The sequence below is a fragment of the Lolium perenne genome, chromosome 4, assembly GCF_019359855.2.
Source record: "Lolium perenne isolate Kyuss_39 chromosome 4, Kyuss_2.0, whole genome shotgun sequence".
Classification (NCBI taxonomy): Eukaryota; Viridiplantae; Streptophyta; class Magnoliopsida; order Poales; family Poaceae; genus Lolium; species Lolium perenne.
Genome location: NC_067247.2, coordinates 204,451,989 through 204,463,862, shown reverse-complemented (window position 1 = coordinate 204,463,862; position 11,874 = coordinate 204,451,989). Strand labels below are relative to the sequence as shown.

At 48.9% G+C, this 11,874-nt stretch overlaps 1 long non-coding RNA gene across 1 annotated transcript; it reads right to left on the bottom strand.

The window, feature by feature from the left end:
* Window positions 1–2,088: 2,088 nt before the first annotated feature.
* Window positions 2,089–11,081, bottom strand: LOC139838807 (uncharacterized). Its single transcript, XR_011756674.1, has 2 exons — window positions 10,692–11,081; window positions 2,089–2,285 (listed from the first exon to the last, which is right to left on the bottom strand). It is a non-coding gene; the product is annotated as an uncharacterized lncRNA (long non-coding RNA).
* Window positions 11,082–11,874: the final 793 nt, after the last annotated feature.

Below are 11,874 nucleotides of genomic sequence, written 5' to 3'. Positions count from 1 at the left end.
TAAAGATAGTTGATAAATGTTAGAGGGGTGACAATAATGCATTCACCGAAATCCGCAAATATGTATGCCTCATTTTTATAACAAAATTATACAACTTTTGGGCCGTTTCAAATTACCAAAACTATATCCCAAACTATATTCCCTAAAAGAAAATGAAAGCTAAAGATAGTTGATAATTGTTAGAGGGGTGACAAATAATGCATTCACCGAAATCCGCAAACTATATTACGTGGCAAACACGTTATTGCACATAAATAGAGGGGTGGAACTCTCCACCGACAGAGAGAGAGAGGGGTGGCCACGAAGAGAGAGAGAGGGGTGGCCACGAAGAGACGGAGAGGGGTATACTGCCCGTTAGATCAGTTGATCAACGGTTCATGGAGTCGATCCGTGTGACAACGGCTCAACCAATCAGGATAAGTTTGGGCTTCTGAGAGCATTTGTGACAGAACTTGAGGGCAAAACTGAGTAGTACTAAGAATCCAAGGGCACATAAATAGTAAATAGACTAAGGGATTCAAACAAAAGAATTACAAAATGAAAATGCGTGTTTTGTACAATATAATTCATATTGGGCTACATCAAATTATTTTCAATTCAAATATACATGAGTGTGACAATTATGGCATCATTTAGACAAACTATGTTTTTGGGGAAGATGTTTTGCGAAGGGGTTTGAGCGGAAAACCATGCATCTTCATAGCTACACTAGTGATTCTGAGAAGTGGCAATTTGTGGTAAAACTTGATTTATATATGTTTGTTAAGGTTTTCTAGGTGGCAGGTTGCGTAGGAAGACTCCATGAGTAGGTGCCACTATGTTTTTATTTTTTTTGGATTTTTTGCGCATGAAATGACTCAATTAGATATGTTAATCTCATTTGTTGACTCTCTGTTGACCAGCTACTTTAGGGTAAAACTGAGTATATTGCACTTGCCAGTCTAAGTACTCGAGGGTAAAAATGAGTACAGATAAAATTTCTGTATAAGGCCCGAGGTTATAACCGAGTACACCAAACGTCCCAGGGTTTTAGACTCGTGTCGCGGTGCACGCTGCAGCCGTGCATAGCGGACGCGTGTTGCGGTACACGCCACCTTCGTCTTTATGGAGCCCTTTTTCTCTCCCTCGACGCACGTTCTCACTGCAACCGCCTCTCCTATCCCATCATCTTCTCCACAACCGAAGAAAAAACCCCGAAGAAAACCGCCGGCGATGGAGAAGAATGAGATGCCCATTGTCGGCGCATCAGCCGCCGACGCATCGGCCGCTGCCCCCGTCCAGGCCCCTGTCGCTGCTTCCAACGTAGCAGCCGGCACATCAGCCGCCGGCGCATCGGCTGCCGCCACCGTCCAGGCCCCCGTCGCTTGGAACCCGTACGAACCAGTGTCGTACGTCGCGCCGGAGAACCCCTACGACACCAGCATCGTCGACGATGAGCCGGAGGTAACCCTTTGCTCCCTTGTCCTTATCCCATTTTCAATCCTTTTGTGTTAGATCTAGTGTTATTAGGGTTCGTCTGTTCCTAGTTCAATCCATTTGTGTTATATCTTGCGTTATTAGTGTTCGTCTGTTCCTACTTCAATACATTTGTGTTAGATCTTGCGTTATTAGGGTTCGTCTGTTCCTAGTTCAATCCTTTCATGTTAGATCTTGCGTTATTAGCGTTTGTGATTTGCTTTTGTTTAAGATTTGTGCCGATGATGATGAATATTTGGGCACAAATTGATTCAGGGTTTGGTCAGTAAACAATTGATGTGTACAACTTTGTTGTGCATGATCTTTGGTTTACTGACTCCTGGATATAAGTGTGTCCAATGTAACTGAGGCTACCTCTTTTTTTCGAGCCCATATTATCATGCATGATCTTTGTTCACTCTCTGTTCCATCATCGTTGCAATTGACTCCGTGTTTTTTGCACGATCTTTGGTGCTACGTGATAGGTGCAGAGCAGCGACGTCGACATCGACGAAGAGTCCTTTGTGATGCCCCGGAACCGGTATCCTGAAGATTCCAGCGAACCCGCCGAAATTCGCACGATATCGATTCAGAGACGCCCTCCGACACGATGTGCACGACGAATCACACACGTGATGCCAGAGGAATTAACACGAGCGGTAACATTACAACAGGATTACAATAGAGCCCACAAGATACATATATATTACAACAACGACTCCAACGAGTCAAGATACAAATATACAATACAAAGATCTAAATCATACAGAAGATCAAATACGTCCGAGTACAGACGAGATACAAATTGGACTAAGAGTCCTGAAGATAACCTGATGTAGCCCCGCTCACCGACGATGCTACACCAAGACCAACAAGTCCCCCAAGTGGACCAATGACACGAGCCCGAGTCAAAGCGCTACATGATAAGGTGAACTCACTCCTCACTACCCTTGATCTCGATACCCCATTGGATGGGCTGCTACCTCAGGCCGATATGCTTTGTGTTATCAGATATGAACCTCGAGAGAAGGACGTCGCAGCAGACCCGAAGATGGACAAGGAAGAAGGAGACGAAGAGTGCCCGCTGCAGGACACCCCTCAGGGCCGGCACTGCCGGCCTCCAGGCACCGGCACTACCGGCCTGCACAACCCGGCATCGCTGCCTCCGACCTCCGCAGCTGCCGCTCCCGGACTCCGGCACTGCCGGGACCCACCAGCCGAAGACGCGAAGAAGGCCAAGATCGGCACCGCTGCCCAGGTCCAGCGGCATCGCTGCCACGGCATCGCCGGCCAAACATCACCGGCACTGCCGGCCCCACCCCTGTTGAATTCATCTCAACCGTTGATTTCGCATCTATGGACCAGGATAAGTTATGTAATGCCGATTTTACCCCTGTACGAATCTGGACCTATAAGTACCTCACCCCTTCCTCCAGATTAGGGTTAGACTTGTTTTGAACTCAAACCTACCTTTAAGCTTAGTCTCCCTAGGGTTATCATCCCTCTGTAATCAAGGCACCTTGGTTGTTGATTTGGATCTTGTTGAGTGAGATTCTAGTACAAGCTACTCTCTCTCCCTCATCAAGCTCTTCTTCTCCAACCCCAATCTCTCTCCGGGAATTCTGCCGCGTGCCTCTTCCTCGGAGATTCTATTGGCGTGGTCCATCGAGCCACGGGGGTAAGTATCGGGTGTATCGGGTTGGTGTGCGTGCGTGAGTACCGGTGTTCTTTGTGTTCCTCGTGTTCTTTGCGCTCTCCCACCTCTTCCCTTGGATTTCGGGGTCAAATCGCGAGATCGGGCCACTCCCGGGATCTTAGATCTCATCATATGGTATCAGCAGCTCTTGGTTACCGCTGATTTGACCCTCCACCCACCCGATTTCGTTTCTAGAAAATTTTCCAAAAAATTGCCCCAAATTGCCTCTTGACCGATCTGTGATTTGGTTGCGTTTTTAGTGGTTTTGATCCATGGATTTCGTGCCCCTCTGGTTGATCTACGTTTTCCCCACTTTCTAGACCTCAATTCCATCGATTTTTGACGCTTTGGTCGGATTTGGCCCGCTTTTCGCGAAGAACAGCTCGAGCTGTTCGTCAGGGACCGGCACTGCCGCCCCTATCTGGCCGGCACTGCCGCCCAGGCCGGCACTGCCGCTCAGGCCGGCACTGCTGCCCGAACCAGGCCGGCACTGCCGCCAGGGACAAGCCAAGCTCGCCCAGCCAGATTTCGACCACATCTTCACCTTTGTGTTTGCTTATTCTGGTTTGAGTGCCTTTTGTGTAAAACTAACCCACAGCTACGACGCAAGCGACGACACTCTCGACACCCCGACTTGCAAACGTACTCTTGATCCTTCCACCATATTGCAAGTTGCGTGATCATCACCGCCTACGACACATCTAGGTATAACTTGCAACTCCTCGTTCCTTTTGCGATCCAACCCTCCCGAGCATTGCTTGTTTAGTGTTGCGAGACATTGCACGTGGCCCCGCATTGTGAGGTGTGTGTGTCGTGTTGAGTAAAGCATCCAAGCAAACACTCGTGTGGCAAGATAGCAAAAGCGAGGCTAACGCTAACATAGTGTGTGAAAAAGCCCCAAAAACACAAAAAGAGTGCAAGTCGCACCATACATCCATAAATACAAAAGTGTGAAAGTGCCACCATAGACACAAACGAGTGCAAGTGCCACCATATACAAAAGAGAAAAAGCTTTTAAGCAAAAGAGAGATACGAGAAGAGAGGCCGCGTGTAAATCTTGGTGTCTCCTCGTTGCAACCAAAGCTTTGGCTCTCCTTGTGTTAGTGTGATACCGGGCACCACCTTGTTGGTTGGTTTTTGTGCTTTTCCGCCCATTCCTTGGTTGCACTAACCCCGTTTATCTCGTGTGTGCGTTCCACCTCTTTCGTGTTTTCGTGATCACCATTTGGACACTTAATTTTTGGACCTAACCCACTTTTAACAACATACTCGATCTTGGATTTGTCTTTTGGTTTTCCACGACACTCGCCTAACACCATATTTGCTAGGTTTTGCGTGTGGTTTTGCGTGTGTCCCCGATACACTTGATCTTGCTTTTGGCTTGGTTGATTGCCTCAATACTATCTTACCTTGGTAAGAGTGCGAGGTAGTCTCCTTCCACTAACATACACAACATAGTTCTTGTCTTTCCATCATGGATAGGAACGGAGATACCACAAGGGATGAAGAAGTTCTCCGCAACACCGAGAGGTTGGTTACTCAACACAACCTATGGACGCATCGACAAGAGTTCAAGGAGCAACTCGCTCTCTTCGAGACGCGCATCGATGAGCAATACGATGAAGTGGCTCACAACTTCTCCGCCGTGAACCAAGACTTGGCTCTTCTTCGTGAAGCTACGGACAACTTGAATGGCCAAATGGCGGCCAATGATGCGAACATGGAGCGGCGCATGGATAGCCTCGAGCGCGCCATCACCAACTTGGGTCGCCATCGCCGACACCGCTCTACTTCATCGTCATCAAGCTCGCCACAAGATTACTACTCTCATGGTGGCCTTTCGTCCTCAAGCTCTTCCTCAAGGCATGAAGACCATCATCGACCTCATCGCCCACAAGCTCGTCATGAAGATTCTCGCTCCAACTCTAGGCGCGGAGAAATCCATCGCCATGCTCGTCCTCATGAGCGTCCTCCACAAGACCAAGTCGTACAACAAGATCATCACCAAGTGGATCGCCATGCCCACCATGGGCGTGACGACCAACCCCAAGAGCAAGGTCCTCAAGTTCCACCTCGGTGAGACCTTCGTCGCCATCCTCGCCATGACCAACGTGGAAGGGGAGTTCCACCACAAGCTCAAGATGAAAGGGCCAACAATGAGCCCCATCACCAACCTCGACAAGATCTTCAACGCCAACCCAATGCTATGGTTGGCCGTAGAAGACCTCCTATCCCTCCTCAAGCCGCAAGAGATGAAGGCGCCCCTCCTCGTCGAAGAAACTTGGAGGATGAAGAAAATATGTTTGGAAGACTCAAGTTCACCATGCCAAAGTTCAAGGGTGAAGAAGATGCCGAGGCCTACCTCTCATGGGCACTCAAGGTTGACAAGATATTCCGCATCCACAACTACTCCAGTGCCAAGAAGGTGGCTATGGCGTCTCTTGAGTTTGAAGATTACGCCAACACTTGGTGGGAGCAAGTCCTCACTCTTAGGGAAGAGAAGGGTGAACCCCCAATTGACACTTGGGAAGAGATGAAGAAAGAGATGCATGCTCGCTTTGTCCCAACTCACTACATGACCGACCTCTTCAACAAGCTCCAAAAGTTGAAGCAAGGCACCAAGACCGTTGAGGAGTTCTTCAAGGAGATGGAGCTCACTATCATGCGAGCCAACATCCAAGAGTCTGAAGACCAAACCATTGCTCGTTTCTTCAATGGCCTCAATTACCCCATCAAGAGGATTGTGGAGTTCCAACCATACTCCAACATGGTTGAGTTGGTCCACCAAGCATCGAAGGCCGAGCGCCAAGTGATTGAGGACATCAAGTACTCCAAGTCCAAGACTTACTTCGCCTCCAAGCTTGCTACATCAACTCCTCCTACTACAAGTGTCAAGCCCGCTGAGTCCTCTACACCATCCAAGAAACCGACTATCCAAAGTCGCATGAAGCAAACGGTCTCCCCAACCGCCTCCTCTAAGGCATCCACGGGACCCTCTAGTGTCACTTGCTTCAAGTGTGGCACCCAAGGTCACAAATCATTTGAGTGCAAGAACACCAAGGTTATGATCACTATGGAGAATTGTGACATCGAGACGCTAGATGAAGATGAATACAAGGCCCTTGTGCAAGCCGCCGTGGAAAGTGAAGAAGCTTATGAGCAAGAAAGTGGAGAAGATCCTCTCTTATGTGAGCATGACCCAAGTCCCTCACTTGTGGTCACAAGGGTGCTAACAACTCAACCGCAAGCTATGGAAGACCAACGGTGCAACATATTCCAAACCCGTGCCGGAATTGGTGGCAAATCGATCAAGGTCATCATCGACGGTGGAAGTTGCCATAACCTTGCAAGCACCGAGTTGTGTGAGAAGCTCAACCTCACTCTCCGCAAGCATCATCACCCTTACCATATCCAATGGTTGAGTGACAAGGGCAACGTCAAGATACAACATACCGTCACCATCACTTTCAAGATTGGACCTTATGAGGATACTATTGAGTGTGACGTGGTACCCATGACGGTGTGCCACATGTTGCTTGGCCGCCCTTGGCAATTTCACAAGAAGGCTATACATGATGGACTCTCCAACACATACACATTCAAGGTCAACGACAAGAAGTTTGAGTTGCGCCCGATGACTCCTAGCCAAATCATCGCGGATAATGCGAAGGCTTTAGCGAGGGCACAACTCCGCACCCACCATAGTGAGATGAGAGGAGAGGGAGCGACCCACCACAAAGATAGTGAGCGCCACAAGCCATATATGAGTGAGTCCAAGAGTGTCCTTCTAGCCACCAAGAGTGAGTGGAGAGAGCTCCAAGAGAACCCATCCACCATATTGCACTATGTGATCATATGCAAAGGACCATCGTCGGCGACTAACGACTTAACCAACATTCCTTCGCCTTTGTTGTCTCTTTTGAAGGAGTTTGAAGACGTCTTCCCCGACGAGCTCCCTCATGGACTACCACCACTTCGAGGCATAGAACACCGCATCGACCTCATACCCGGCGCTCCGCTTCCAAACCGTGCCGCCTACCGCACCAACCCCGAGGATACAAAGGAGATCCAACGCCAAATTCAAGATCTCCTCGTCAAAGGGTACGTCCGCGAAAGCCTTAGCCCTTGTGCGGTTCCCGTGATTCTTGTGCCTAAACCGGATGCGACACAACGGATGTGTATGGATTGTCGCCCCATCAATGCCATTACCGTCCGTTACCGCCATCCCATTCCGCGTTTAGATGACATGCTTGATGAGTTAAGTGGTGCCACGATTTTCTCTAAAGTCGATTTGCGTAGTGGCTACCACCAAATCCGCATGGCCATTGGTGATGAATGGAAAACGGCATTCAAGACCAAACTTGGTCTCTATGAATGGCTCGTTATGCCTTTCGGTCTTTCCAATGCTCCATCTACTTTCATGCGCCTCATGAATCACATCTCGCGTCCTCTCATTGGCAAGAGTGTGGTTGTCTATTTCGATGATATTCTCATTTATAGCAAAAACCTCGAGGACCATGTGCAACATGTGAGAGAGGTCTTATGCATCTTGCGTCTTGAAAAACTTTATGCCAACCTCCCTAAATGCACATTTGCTCAAAACAAATTGGTTTTCCTTGGCTTTGTGGTTTCCGCTAATGGGATTGAAGTTGATTCTTCCAAGGTGGAGGCCATCCACAATTGGCCTACTCCTACAAATGTTGGCCAAGTCCGAAGTTTTCGTGGACTTGCCGGTTTCTACCGACGCTTTGTGAAAGATTTTAGCACCATTGCTTGCCCTTTGAATGAGCTTACCAAGAAGAATGTTCCGTTTGTTTGGGGCAAGGCCCAACAAAATGCTTTTGATGAGTTGAAGAAACGCCTTACCGAAGCTCCTCTTCTTGTCCTTCCAAATTTTGCAAAAAACTTTTGAGATTGAGTGTGATGCAAGTGGGCTTGGTATTGGTGGTGTTCTTATGCAAGAGGGAAACCCGTGGCATACTATAGTGAGAAGTTAGATGGCGCACGCCTCAACTATCCTATATATGACAAGGAGCTCTACGCTTTGGTTCGTGTTCTTGAAGTTTGGCAACACTATCTTTGGCCTAAAGAGTTTATCATTCATTCCGATCATGAGTCCTTGAAGTATTTGAAAAGCCAACACAACTTGAACAAACGACATGCAAAATGGGTCGAGTTCATTGTGTCCTTTCCATATGTGATCAAATACAAGAATGGCAAGGACAATGTTGTGGCGGATGCTCTTTCCCGCAAAAACACCCTTTTGCTAACTCGTTTGGATTTTCATGTCTTGGGACTTGAAGAGATCAAAGAACTCTATCCTTCCGATTCTTTCTTTGCTCCAATTTTTGAGAAGTGTTCCGTTGAACGAGGAGTGGATGATTTCTATTTGCATGATGGCTACTTGTTTAAAGCTAACAAGATTTGCATTCCCGAGTCTTCGCTTCGAAAATTGCTTTTGCAAGAGTCACATGGAGGTGATCTTATGGGTCACTTTGGACGTGACAAGACATATGTCATGCTCTCAACCCACTACTATTGGCCAAAGATGAAGCGAGATGTGGAACGCCTTTGCCGCCGGTGCGCCACTTGCTTACAAGCTAAGTCTACCTCCAACCCTTATGGTCTTTACACTCCATTGCCTATTCCATATGCACCATGGACCGATATTAGCATGGATTTCATTTTAGGCTTGCCTCGCACTAAGCATGGTCATGATTCTATAGTCGTGGTAGTGGATAGTTTCTCTAAGATGGCTCATTTCATCCCTTGCCATAAGAGCGACGATGCTTCACACATTGCTTCTTTGTTTTTCAGGGAAATTGTTCGCCTACATGGAGTACCGCAAAGCATTGTGTCAGATCGAGACGTCAAGTTCATGAGTTATCTTTGGAAGTCGCTCATGGCAAAGTTTGGAGTGAAGCTCTTATTCTCATCATCCTCGCACCCGCAAACGGACGGCCAAACGGAAGTGGTCAATCGAAGCCTATCCACCCTCCAACGCATCCTCGTGAAGAAGAACTTGAAGTCATGGGAGGAGTGCCTTCCTCACGCGGAGTTCGCCTAGAACCGCGCCAAGCACAAGACAACATCAAGGAGCCCCTTCATGGTCGTCTACGGCTTCGAACCTTACACGGCACTCGACATACTCCCGCTTCCCCTTCATGAGCGGACCAACATGGACTTCGACAAGCGCGCCGCCGCCGTAAAGAAGCTACATGAAGAAACAAGAGCGACCATACAAGAACATGTGCTTCGTCAAGCAAACCGCATCAACGCCAAGAAGAAGGAAAGAATATTCCAAGAAGGAGACCTCGTTTGGATCCACCTCCGGAAGGAAAGGTTCCCTCATGAGCGCAACTCCAAGCTCAAGCCAAGAGGAGATGGCCCCTTCAAGGTCCTCAAACGCATCAACAACAACGCTTACGTCATCGACATCCCGACATCCAAGTACTTGGTGAGCAACACGTTCAACGTCTCGGACTTGTCACCCTATCATGGAGTTGAAGAGGTGCAAGAGTCGAGGTCGACTCTTTCCCAAGGGGGGGAGATGATGTAGCCCCGCTCACCGACGACGCTACACCAAGACCAACAAGTCCCCCAAGTGGACCAATGACGCGAGCCCGAGTCAAAGCGCTACATGATAAGGTGAACTCACTCCTCACTACCCTTGATCTCGATACCCCATTGGATGGGCTGCTACCTCAGGCCGATATGCTTTGTGTTATCAGAAATGAACCTCGAGAGAAGGACGTCGCAGCAGACCCGAAGATGGACAAGGAAGAAGGAGATGAAGAGTGCCCGCCGCAGACACCTCGGGCCGGCAGCTGCCGGCCTCAGTGCACGGCTTCGCCGGCACACAACCCGGACCGCCGGCCTGCTCACCCGGCAACTGCCGCTCCCTGCACGCGCACCGCCGGACCCACCACCGAAGACGTGAAGAAGGCCAAGACTGCACCGCCGGCCCAGTCCAGCGACTGCCGGCCACCCGACTGCCGGCCAAACATCACCGGCACTGCCGGCCCCACCCCTGTTGACTTCATCTCAACCGTTGATTTCGCATCTATGGACCAGGATAAGTTATGTAATGCCGATTTTACCCCTGTACGAATCTGGACCTATAAGTACCTCACCCCTTCCTCCAGATTAGGGTTAGACTTGTTTTGAACTCAAACCTACCTTTGAGCTTAGTCTCCCTAGGGTTATCATCCCTTTGTAATCAAGGCACCTTGGTTGTTGATTTGGATCTTGTTGAGTGAGATTCTAGTACAAGCTACTCTCTCTCCCTCATCAAGCTCTTCTTCTCCAACCCCAATCTCTCTCCGGGAATTCTGCCGCGTGCCTCTTCCTCGGAGATTCTATTGGCGTGGTCCATCGAGCCACGGGGGTAAGTATCGGGTGTATCGGGTTGGTGTGCGTGCGTGAGTACTGGTGTTCTTCGTGTTCCTCGTGTTCTTCGCGCTCTCCCACCTCTTCCATTGGATTTCGGGGTCAAATCGCGAGATCGGGCCACTCCCGGGATCTTAGATCTCATCATAACCAGTGGCGTCCATAACCCTGCCTAGGCCAAGCCGGAAGGGTAACCTTGCTAACGTCGTCTTCATCGAACATATCTTCATACCTGCCCGGTTATATCCCGTAGAAGCAGTAATAAGTACGGGTTCGTACTTAACAAGACTTCAAGACGTATAAGCATTCGTCAACCAGTCGTCCTTTGTACTTGAGGCACGCAGGGGACTTAGAGGACGCAAGAGGAACGTCATAGGCAATATGGTGGGGTTAAGCGGCAGCGCGCAAGCACTAAAAACCTATAGAGACACTCTACAACATTCGTCTAATCAGAGAAGATGAGAGAGCGCACAACTAACAGTTCTATACTCAGCAAACATAACACATCCGATGTGTTCCCCCCTCGCAAGGAAGTACTTACAAGGGCACTCACACGGTTGTCAAGTTTTAACCAATTATTATTGAAGTTGTGCTAACTTACTACGCAAGTTATTTTTGATAAACAACAGGTGTAAGTTGTCTATGGTCGAGTCATACAGCTCCAAGTCGTCCATAACCGCGGACACGGCTTATCGATAATATGTAGTCCTGCAGGGGTGCCCAAATGTGCCCACACGCACGATAAACCCACTTATGAGAGGTGGATATCACCACACGCACTCTCCTTCACGACACAATGTCCAGGAAGCCACGTAACTAAGTTTAACCCGTTTCAGAGCCCGATCGAAACTCCGAGGCGTACCTAGCTGTTGCGAGAACGGCTAAGAGGATCAGAGCCCACTAGAGGATGACCTCTTAACAATGCGGACCGCACCTACGAGCGTGCAAGAGACAACGGGGTTACAAGGCACTCACGGCTTCCCCAAAAGTAACATCATATCATCTGACCACAAAGAAACAAGCTTGCACGCCCGGGAGAAACAAAGCATTCAAACTAATTGTGGCCACTGGACAAAGTTGTAGATTCCGGCAGTGGTCGAGGGGAGACCCGGTAAGCATACCCACGTGTGGTTAGAGCGCTCAGTCTCGGAACAGATGACAAGAACTCGAGGTCCTAAGATATTTAGTAAACACAAGTGAGCCGTCACAAAACGATCAGCTGACCCACCGATGCCTCTACTGAACAAATGTCAACAACTAAAGTAACCATGATTCTTCCCAACATATAACCCGATAAGATAACACCAACGGTAATGAGATAAAACAGCACTAAC